The following is a 9,712-nucleotide window of genomic DNA, read 5'->3' as shown; positions in this document are numbered from 1 at the left end:
CAGCCCCCAGCCCCCAGCTGCCGACGTTGCTGTGTAGCTCAAGTGTGTCCACTCTGGTGTGTTTACGCTGACGGCTGTACGTTGGCTGAAGTTATGTTGTGGGGTGCTTTTCAGGAGTCGATTTCATTTCAGGCAGTAGAGATGCACATGTTGTTCACCCCACATCAGGTCTGGGCATAGATGTGCAGAAGTCTGTGTATCCCTCAGAAGAACTTTCTCAGGCAAATGCTACTTGACTTCCACTGCAATTTCTCCAGGTGAAAAAGCCCAGTGAAAAGATTTAGTTTGTGTGGCTCTGTACTGCCAGTGTGGGCTGACCTTGGGCCACAGGGGTGAGTGACTTCTCCCAAAGTTTCCTTGAGCAGGAAGACTGTGACACCCCTCGCTACGCCCCTGTCCTGGAACCCACCTGGACATGAAGTCCCCTCCTCAGCCTGTCCCCAACCCTCCTCGCCCAGTTGCTTGTACGCTCTATTCCGCATGCACGTGAATGAGGAAGCAAAAGGGAAACAGCAGCGCCATAAACCAGCCGTTAAAATTTTACTCTGGTGATTGAATTCTTCAGGGACACGTATATCTAAATATAGTAATAGGCTCTGCTCTAACCAGTATTTTTACAGCTCTTTTTTGAGGATACCTCAGATAATCTTTCACTTTTCTTTACCATTCAAGGCACAGCTTTGCAAAAATGACAGATGTTAAAATAGAGGGGCTAAGTTCACATAGTGTATACACCTTGATAACACCTAGTCAGTTATGATGAAGCAAACCTTCTCCCTCTGTTTCCCTGTCTGTGAATAGGGAATAATAACATGCAGATAATAGTAACATCCTTTTCTTCTGAATCATGGAGATAAAAACAAGAGCTATCTGGTCTTACTATTACAATTTCAGCACCTTATATTCTCGTGTCAACAGAAGCCTAAGACTGTTAAAAATACAAGTACTCTTACTTCAGATGAGGTTTTTTTCTGATTAAAATTTTAATCAGGTGAATGGAAGATTAAATGTTTAAGTCGTAGGACATTACATAAGGTTTGAGTTTTTTTCCTGGCTTACTCTTAATAGAACCTGTATAAAACTGTTCTTTTTAAAGGTTTTTTTGTTAGAAGCTGTGCTAGGAAGACACTTCCCCATACACTAAGTTGATAGTTGATTTCACAAATGAGGTCAGTACCATCTTGATCAAACAGAGCCACTCCTCCAACAAGAAAAGCATCCTGTAGTGAATCAGGACATATGGAGCAAACCCAATTCTATTGAAACTAAAATAAGCATAAAAAGGCCTCAACATAGATAATTTAAATGCCTCTCATGGCTCTCACCACATGCCACATGCCTGGCCTATAAAAGGTTAGGCTGGAAAAAATCTACTACTCTACCTATCTTGCAAAAAGAAAAAAACCCACCCAACAACCCACCTCTGTAACAGTCTTAATTAAAAGATAAGGAAATGTTCCTCCTAAATACTCACACCTTGCACTTATCTACAACATTTCTGCTAAGGAGCTGAAAAAAGCAGATGAGGACTGTTACCTACACTGGTCCAGTGAGCCTGTGCCAGGATGAGGACTGTAACCTAGTTGTCTGCTGCAAAGCTTTTACCACCCCTAGGCATGCAGCACAGCGGGCTCGACCAGGCTGCTTCTGCACATCCAGCTCCTGCAGCAGCCTCACCTCTGCCTGCAAGTGCTGTCCTCCCTCCTGGCTCTTCCATGATAGCAGGAAAATATTAAATACTGAAAATCCTCCCATCACCCTTTATTTTCCATATCTCTTCTGCATAAAGAATACAGCCATTGGAATCTGGATTTTAAGGTTAGCTTGGAAAATATCAACAGTGAGTATTTAAAGGAAGAGTTAAATATGTCAGGCGCTTCATCTCCATTCCGTAGCGCTGCTTTCCAGCATGACTGACTAATCTTGCAATTTAAATACAGGTTCCCACAGGCAAACACTTAGTGGAGTGCAAATGACAAAATTTCAAGTACCAAATATAACCTGTGCATGACCATGGAGATGAGGGCAGGTAGGCTATTTTACCCAACAAACTAAGATCTGCAGTTTCTTGGTCAGCCTTCCTTCTATTTTCTACCTTAGCTTCAGTAGGCTCATCTTCTAATTTTTCCCTGAAGATGTCTTCCACAGCATTTGTGCCCTTCCCATGCTGGCAGCTGTCCCTTTATAGAGCTCTCTGCGCTCATTCACAAAAGTCGACCAGATAGAGAGGCCACGTTTCCTATTTTAGGGCACAATCCTGTGCTGTTTTCGGTGAGGCTTGTGTGTTCATCCAGAAAAAGACACCGTTGCTTTATGCTTTTTTATTTTAGTTGTCCTGCATTGTCTTATTGAAAGGGAAAATCAAACCTCTATCATTCCTGATGATGGTTTTATTATCTGGTCATTTATTACCATCTGTCAGGTGATTCTTTCCTTTTACAGACTGGGTAAATTTTTGGTATTTCATTCTTCTTAAGGGAAAAAGATTAAATAAATAATATTGCTGCAGTTGCTAGACGTCATTTTTTTTAAAAGGCAATTATTTTCTCCAAACTGACTTGATTTTTTTTCCTTAGCGCAGGTTGAAATTAATAGCAAACACTAGCTTTGTTTGTATTGCCCTGAGATTATTTTCTCCCATGACGTCTCACTTAATTTTCTGCTTTTGAAGAGCTCTGTACAGGAGAACCGCAACCACCACAGCAGCAGAACAGGAGTAAAAAAGAGCATCACACTTTTCCCCCAGCAGGGCAAGGCTGTGTCACGGTGGAGCAGGCTGCTGGACTCCAGGGCTGGCTGCAGCACTTGCAGGTGTTTTCGAACAAAAGTGATCTGCTTTCTAAAACATTCAGCCCGACCTGCTGCTGTCTGTGGTCTGTGGACGGAGTGGGAAGGGCATAGCAAAGGAAGGTAAGGCTGCAAGCGTCACACATGATGGCAGAGGTCACTGGCATGTGATTAGCAATGGTGTCCACAACAGCAGACAAAAATGTTGTTAAAATGTGGTATAAATGTGCCTGTGTTATGGGACAGAACAATAGCAATTTAGATAGGGGATCAAAGCAGGTATTTGGTCATATGCAGGAAAATAAAAGTAACTTCCAAGGAAATTAGTGTTTCTGTCCACACAAAGTCTCAGACCCACTGAAATCAATATCCTTAAAGCTCTTTGCTATATCTGAAGTTCAAGTCTTCAAAGTGGTTTGACACATTTTGTCAGAGAGTAAAAAAACCCAGTCAGCCAAAGAAACCCCAAGCCCCTGAGCCCACTGTTCGGAGCAGTTTGTCAGCACTTCACACAAGTACTACTGATATGAGGTTCAGCAGTCTCAAGCTTTGCAATCTTTTTAAAAAATAGGGGTTTATTGCACTTGAAATAAAGAGCAGTTGGTATATGAAAATCAAAGTACTGCATGCCTCAAAAGATAACAGAAGTTTATTACACTACAAAGGCTTTCAGCATATGTGAATGCTTATTTTATCTGAACACATTAGCATAGTTATTAGTCATTCTAAATGATTAAATTTCCCTCTCATCCACCTAATCTGCATTATAAATGAATATACTGAAGAGCAATGCACTTTGTTGATAAAGCACTGACTTGGCAGTCAGGAGACAGGGTTTGTTGCTGGGCCTGACTGACTTCTTGAGCTGGCCCAGGCTGGTCACTTTGCCTTGAAATGCCTCTAGCACCTCGGGCTGACCAATAACATCAGCCCTTCCTAACAAATGCGGCAATATCTGATCAATATCAATATTGATATCAATATCAATATCTATATCAATGTTACTATCAATATCAACATCCAATCAATATCCGTCAGTATCCTATCAATACTTTAATCTGTTTCACAGTATTTCAGTAGCATCTTCCAAGTTTTAAAGGGTTTATTTTCATAGGAAACCCTGTTAGTGATGTTTAAAGAAAAGGGGACAATTATCAGACTGTGGATATTGATATACTTTGGTATTCATGGAGTGACTACAGTAAATTATAACAGCTTAAAAGCTGCCACTCTCAAGCTTGCGGTATTACCATGCCATTTTTTTCTTCCGAATGAAGAAGGGCAGAGATTCTACTTGCAGCAGTGGTAGCTCCTGTGACTTTGGACACTGTCTCCTCCACCTGGCTGGCTGTCCATTTCCCTTCAGCAGCAATGGCTAGGAAGAAAATATCTCATAGTATTTTCAAAAGGAAACTGAATAAAATTTAGTTTTGAAATAAATTTTAAAGAATAAGTTTCTTTGGTTACGGTCTTGAACAAAGACCATGTTCTGCTCCACGGTCATCTTCCCATCTTTTAAGCATTGTGTCCTGCTGCTGTGGTGGCCTGCAGGAGCCTGGAGGTGAGCGTGGCTGTGCAATGGTAACCGTCCTTTCCCCAGAAGTGATGGGTTGGTCTCTGAAACTGCCTGTGCTCCTCAAGAAGTCCGTTAAGCCTTTGTCACAAACCACCCGTGAAGGATGAAGAGCAGTCAAGTGCTCCCATGGCTCCTCGGGCGGGGGGGCTGGTGCTGAGGGCTCTGCACACCCTTCCCGAGAGAGCTGGTAAAACTGCCAGCTAATAACATTTCCCTGTTGGGGGTAAGCCCTCCTTCTGCTTTGGGTTTTTCTGAGCCTCATAAAGTTGATTCTTGGTCTCTTTTGCATGTTATTTCTTTCTTGGGACCATACATACGATTCATTTTTGATCCAGCCAAGCCTATGCTACTACATACAATAGAAAAAGAAGCCCTTCTTGACCTTGACACGAAGGGCTAAAAAAGGACTGTGGCAGTCTGCTGAAGTAAGGTGGGGCTGGTACCAATACATCATTGAATTTCCCTAGGGGTCGATAGCATAGAGAATGAAAAAAAAAATCTCACTGGATGACTGTGTAACGATCACCTCTGATTTAGTCATATTTACATGAAGCCTTGCTCCACTGAAGTAATGCTCCAGGACTTCTTCGGGCGTTGAACAGAGATTTGTGTTTTACTGAGATAAAGTGGGATGTCATCTGTGAAAAGAGCAATTTATGTCCTTTGTCATGGATTGTGATGCCTCAAATCTCTGGGGACTTTCTGATAGCTATTGCTAGCGGTTCAGTGGACAGAGCAATCAGAGGAGGTGACAAAGGACACACTTGCCTTCTGCCTCTCTAAGGAAAAAGTCATTCAAATAAAGGAGTCTCCAAGAGTCATTCAAATAAATGAATGCACACCCTCTAGCTTTCTGCAGGCTTAATGAACCTTATTCACCAGAAGCAGAGACTTGTTGTCAAGCCCCTGTCTTCAGAGGGAGAAGGAGAATGCCGAAGGAGGTTGGTCCGTCAGATTTATTTTCTCTGAAGGCGTGGAAAAACAATTTTCCGCCCTTGCCTGGGACTGTGGGAGCTGCACACTCCTGAGGGTGCAGCGACCTACTTGCTCTGCTGGCTCAGGCTTTCCTTTTCTTCCTGGGATTCTGCTCTGATTTCAAACAAACATTTGCTTCTCTGCTGAAAATGGGTTTCATGCAGTCCTAAGGCAATCACGATTTTAGGAGAACCTCTTTGCTTCTTCCTAGCATCTCTGTCCTGTATTTCATATGAAGGCAGCAATTTTGTGCGTGAAGTAATTTCAAGAGCTGGCAAGTTCCAGAAGTGTCTAAATTGTTATGTGCATATCACACACTTGTGGCTTTTTTTTTTTTTTTTTTAAGTTTACATTGGACTCCCTAGGATGAGACAAGGAAGCAAAGTGGCTACTCAGCTTCAGGCATCAAGTCACCCACAGCGCCTTTGATATACAGCCCCCTTGCCCCTGTGTGCAGTCATGTGCTCACATAACTCTCCCTAACTGTGGGAAATGAAAAGGAAAATGTTAAATTTGGTAATATTTATCACAATCATTTTCAAGAGCAAGAGAGAAACTACCAGTCTATTGATAAATGTAGCCTTTTAATAGTCAACTAGGATTATCCATTTGTGTGAGTAATAAAAATCTCCTAGGCGGATAGAGAAAATAGGGTAAAACTTTATAATGGGGTATATATTCTCTAGCAGAGACAATGACTGAAGGCCTTGGAGTTTGAAGAAATGCCAATTCATCAAAGTTTTGTCTTTTTTTTTTTTTTTTTTTTTTAGCTCTCCATTTTTGGGATTTCATGGAAATAATTGAGTTTTCTACTATTGGACCAAGGGTCTGATATATGCATGACTTAAAAGAAAGAGATTATGAAATATCTCACCATTTAATATCTAGATAATTTTGTCCTATAAAATCCTGTGCAGCAAGTAATTTAAATTGGTACCCTATTTATGGCAGACAAAACTGCTCACTACCATCTGCTTCACAGTTTTAATAGATGAAGTGTTAACTGCATGTTGCATGAAATTCACTGCGACTAGGTTAATTAAATGGCTGTGCTTCACTTCCTGCACTCTGGTAATAAGATGACAACCTCATCTGAATTTATTAACCCTTGCCATTTTCAGTGCTGTTATCACCCATTCAACCACCTTTGGTCAACAAAAATGAAATAAATCACGATAACAGGAGACAAAATCATATTGGCTAACAAAACAGATATTGATTAGCATCTTCTAAAGCAAATATGTCAATCTAGTCTAATATTATTTTCACAAAGGTCATTGAAATCTTTTGGAATATTAGTAATGGGAGTAAATGATGATGCAGTAGGTTATTGGAGAACACCCCAAATCTAATCTTTGCCACTAAACAGCCTAAATGATGGCTTCACCATGGGAAGCTGGAGAGGCTTTCGAAGTCTTCTTATCTTTCTTTTCTAGAAAGCAGACTTTAAACACCCTTCTGCAGCAAAGGCCCTTACAGAGGGCTCAAAGCCAAACCTCGGAGTCTCTCTCCAGCCAGAGGCATTTCTGTCCTCTCCAGTGAGGGAGCACGGGGTAAATTGCTCCATCTGCATCCATGCCCTGGCCAACCCAGCACTGGGTCAAGCTTTAATTGTAGCAGACACAAAACCACTTCTTAAAGCTGCAGCCATGGCAATGCAAACTATTTGCAGGTGGTGCTAGGCTGGCACACGGTGAGGGAAGACCTGGTGGAGGTGTCTCCAGGTGTCAGTTCCCAGAGCCAGCTTCTTCTCCACCACTTACACTCTTCAGATATTTAGAAAAGTTGATTTTAGCCAAATGCACACAAAGTGCTCTTGTTGGCTCTGCTGAGATTTACCAGAAGGGATCAATTCTGTGCATCAAAGCCATAGTCATTCATCTCCCTCTTGCCCACCAGATGCAAGCACTGAAAACTTTTTGGATACTGGCGCTAAAGATCCTTCAAACTTCCCTGCCTTCAGGTCAACCCCACTTATCCCATCATTGTACCATGGATGTAGGCTTTCCTTTCTGCCTTGTCACTTGGCTACTGCTTCTGGAAACGTCTCCTCTGTCATGTTCAGCCCCCCAGGTATAAGCAGGGTCCAGACACTGTCTTTGAAGGTGGTTCTCTGTGGTCTAGTGGGGAAAGTCATGTGGCTGCCTCCTTCTACACTTCAAAGCTGTGGGATTCGATCCAGCTCCGGTTCAGAAGTTCAGCTGTGCCAAACTGGTTCAGCCTGTCTGCGTGTTATCACGCTGGCACTGGGCTTTGCCTTCCAGTGATGTAGATACGACTTGTTTGTTAAACACAACAGGAAGGTTTTCATTTATATAGAGACTGTAGTCAGAAATAAGTTCCTAGAATAAATCAGAATTTAGAACTGTATACACAAGAAAAATATATCTTTCTCAACTTGTGCCAATAGTCTCAAGAGGCTGCCAGACTTCTCCCCTTCCCCCAATCCCCAAATCCCGGCCCTGCCCCAGCCACGGAGCAAAACAGCAGAATCAAAGCAAGTTGCCCCGTGTGGTGTCACCCCTGCTGGGGGCCAGAAGACCGACATGTCAGCTGATTCATTTCCCAGATGCTGTAAGTCCAAGCCCAACACCAGCAGGCAGCGCCACCAGATTTACCAAGCAGCCCCTGCCCCTGGTGCGTTCAGTTCCCAGAGCAGGTGGGAAGAGGAGCTGTGGCAAAGCTCCACAAGGCACAGGGCAGGACGGATACTGCGGCTGGACGTCAATGAAAGTGTTACTGTGGATGCGATCTACCTGTGGCTATGGTATGGAGATGACATAGTTAACCACTGGATACTATCTCTGAATTTCTAAACTTCCACCCATTTATTTTGCCTGATTGTTCTTATCATTGGATGTTATATTATTTAAAAGTAGCAAAAGACAACCTATTTATCAATCTTTGCCTTTCGGTATTCGTTTAGACTCCATTTTTTCCCAAGATACCTTTATAGACATGAAGTTGCCTGAGATTAGTATTGTAATGTCCAGTTTTGAATTCCCCTTAAAGAAACTCTTGTCTTTTGCACAAGGGAATGACATTTCAGGCAAGTACTACTCACGTACCCACGTGCTTTGAAGATCTTGGTATAAACCTGCTGTAGTTCCCAGAATCACTTTTCTCTCATGGGTCCCCTTATACAGTCACTCTACACAGCACTCAAAACGTTGGCCAACGGGCACTGTGGTATTTTGAACATGCATAATGGGTATGTTAGACAGATGGTGTCATGCTAAGCCAGATTTAACCTTAAAGGGTGAAATTCAGTTCCCGGTGGAAGGCCCACACAGTAGCTGAGGCTGCTGTAGCCCTATTCCAAGAGCGTCTGTAGGCGATGGCCTCTGGGGGGGCTGTGAGGGTCTCCTGCACGAGGGGCAGGCGGCGCACACCGTGAGCGTCTGCTCCCTCACACAGCTGCGAAGCACGGATGAAATGTCATGTTAACTCCTCTACAGGTGCGCTTCATTGATTACGGCAGGTAACAAACATCTTCCCTGGTTCAATGTAAACAGCTCTGCACATTTTCAAAGCAAAGTATTGATGTATTTTCAGTTTGCCAGGGTACAGCTTCACATCTTCACTGGGGTGTTGTAGAGGGATTTTTAAAGGACTGGGGACATATGTTACCATTGTCCGGGTTGGACAACCCAGGCCTGCTAGTTGAAGCTGCAGAGCAACTTTAAATTGTCCTTGGAACAAGCAGTGTGAGAAAGAAAACAAGCTGTGCACAAACAAGAAGCCAGGTGCAGAGCAAGTCCTGGGAACCGCGAAATCAACACAGATCTAATACTTCATTTTCATTTTTTTCCCGTTCTCAGGCCAGACACAATATTCTAGATGGTCTGTGGTTTGGGTATCTCAACATGGCTGACAAGTTCAATACAGTAGGATGAAACCTTAGTGGAAGAAAGGTAGAAAATGAGATGCTCTATCTGAAGCCAGGAGCCAGACCTTGTGGACTCCTGCTCTGGAAACTAACTACACGGGATGCAAACTGATCCAGGAGCACATGAAAGCTGTTTGTACCCTAGTAATGTTCCGACCCTGTAATTTCACACCCCAAAGGTAACAAGGCATTTCACAAACGCTCTGCTTTGTGGTTTCATGTCCAGAGGAGGGCACCCAGGGCAGGGAGATTTGCAGACGTCAGGCTGGACAAGTGGAGGGCAGCTTCCCCCTTTGCTATCCTGCAAACCTGCCACAGAGACAACAAATGGAGTGAACCAAGCAGTCTTCATTCAGATAGAAAGGAATAACTAGCTTTGAAGAGCAAATGGTGGGCAATTAGTGCATTCATTGAGACCTCAACAGACTGGTTCAAGTCCCTGGTCTGAATCAGGCCGGCAGGAAACATACCTGGATAAAATCCCT

The sequence above is a fragment of the Falco peregrinus genome, chromosome 2 (genome assembly GCF_023634155.1).
Source record: "Falco peregrinus isolate bFalPer1 chromosome 2, bFalPer1.pri, whole genome shotgun sequence".
In the NCBI taxonomy this organism is placed as follows: domain Eukaryota; kingdom Metazoa; phylum Chordata; class Aves; order Falconiformes; family Falconidae; genus Falco; species Falco peregrinus.
This window is presented reverse-complemented; position numbering follows the sequence as displayed.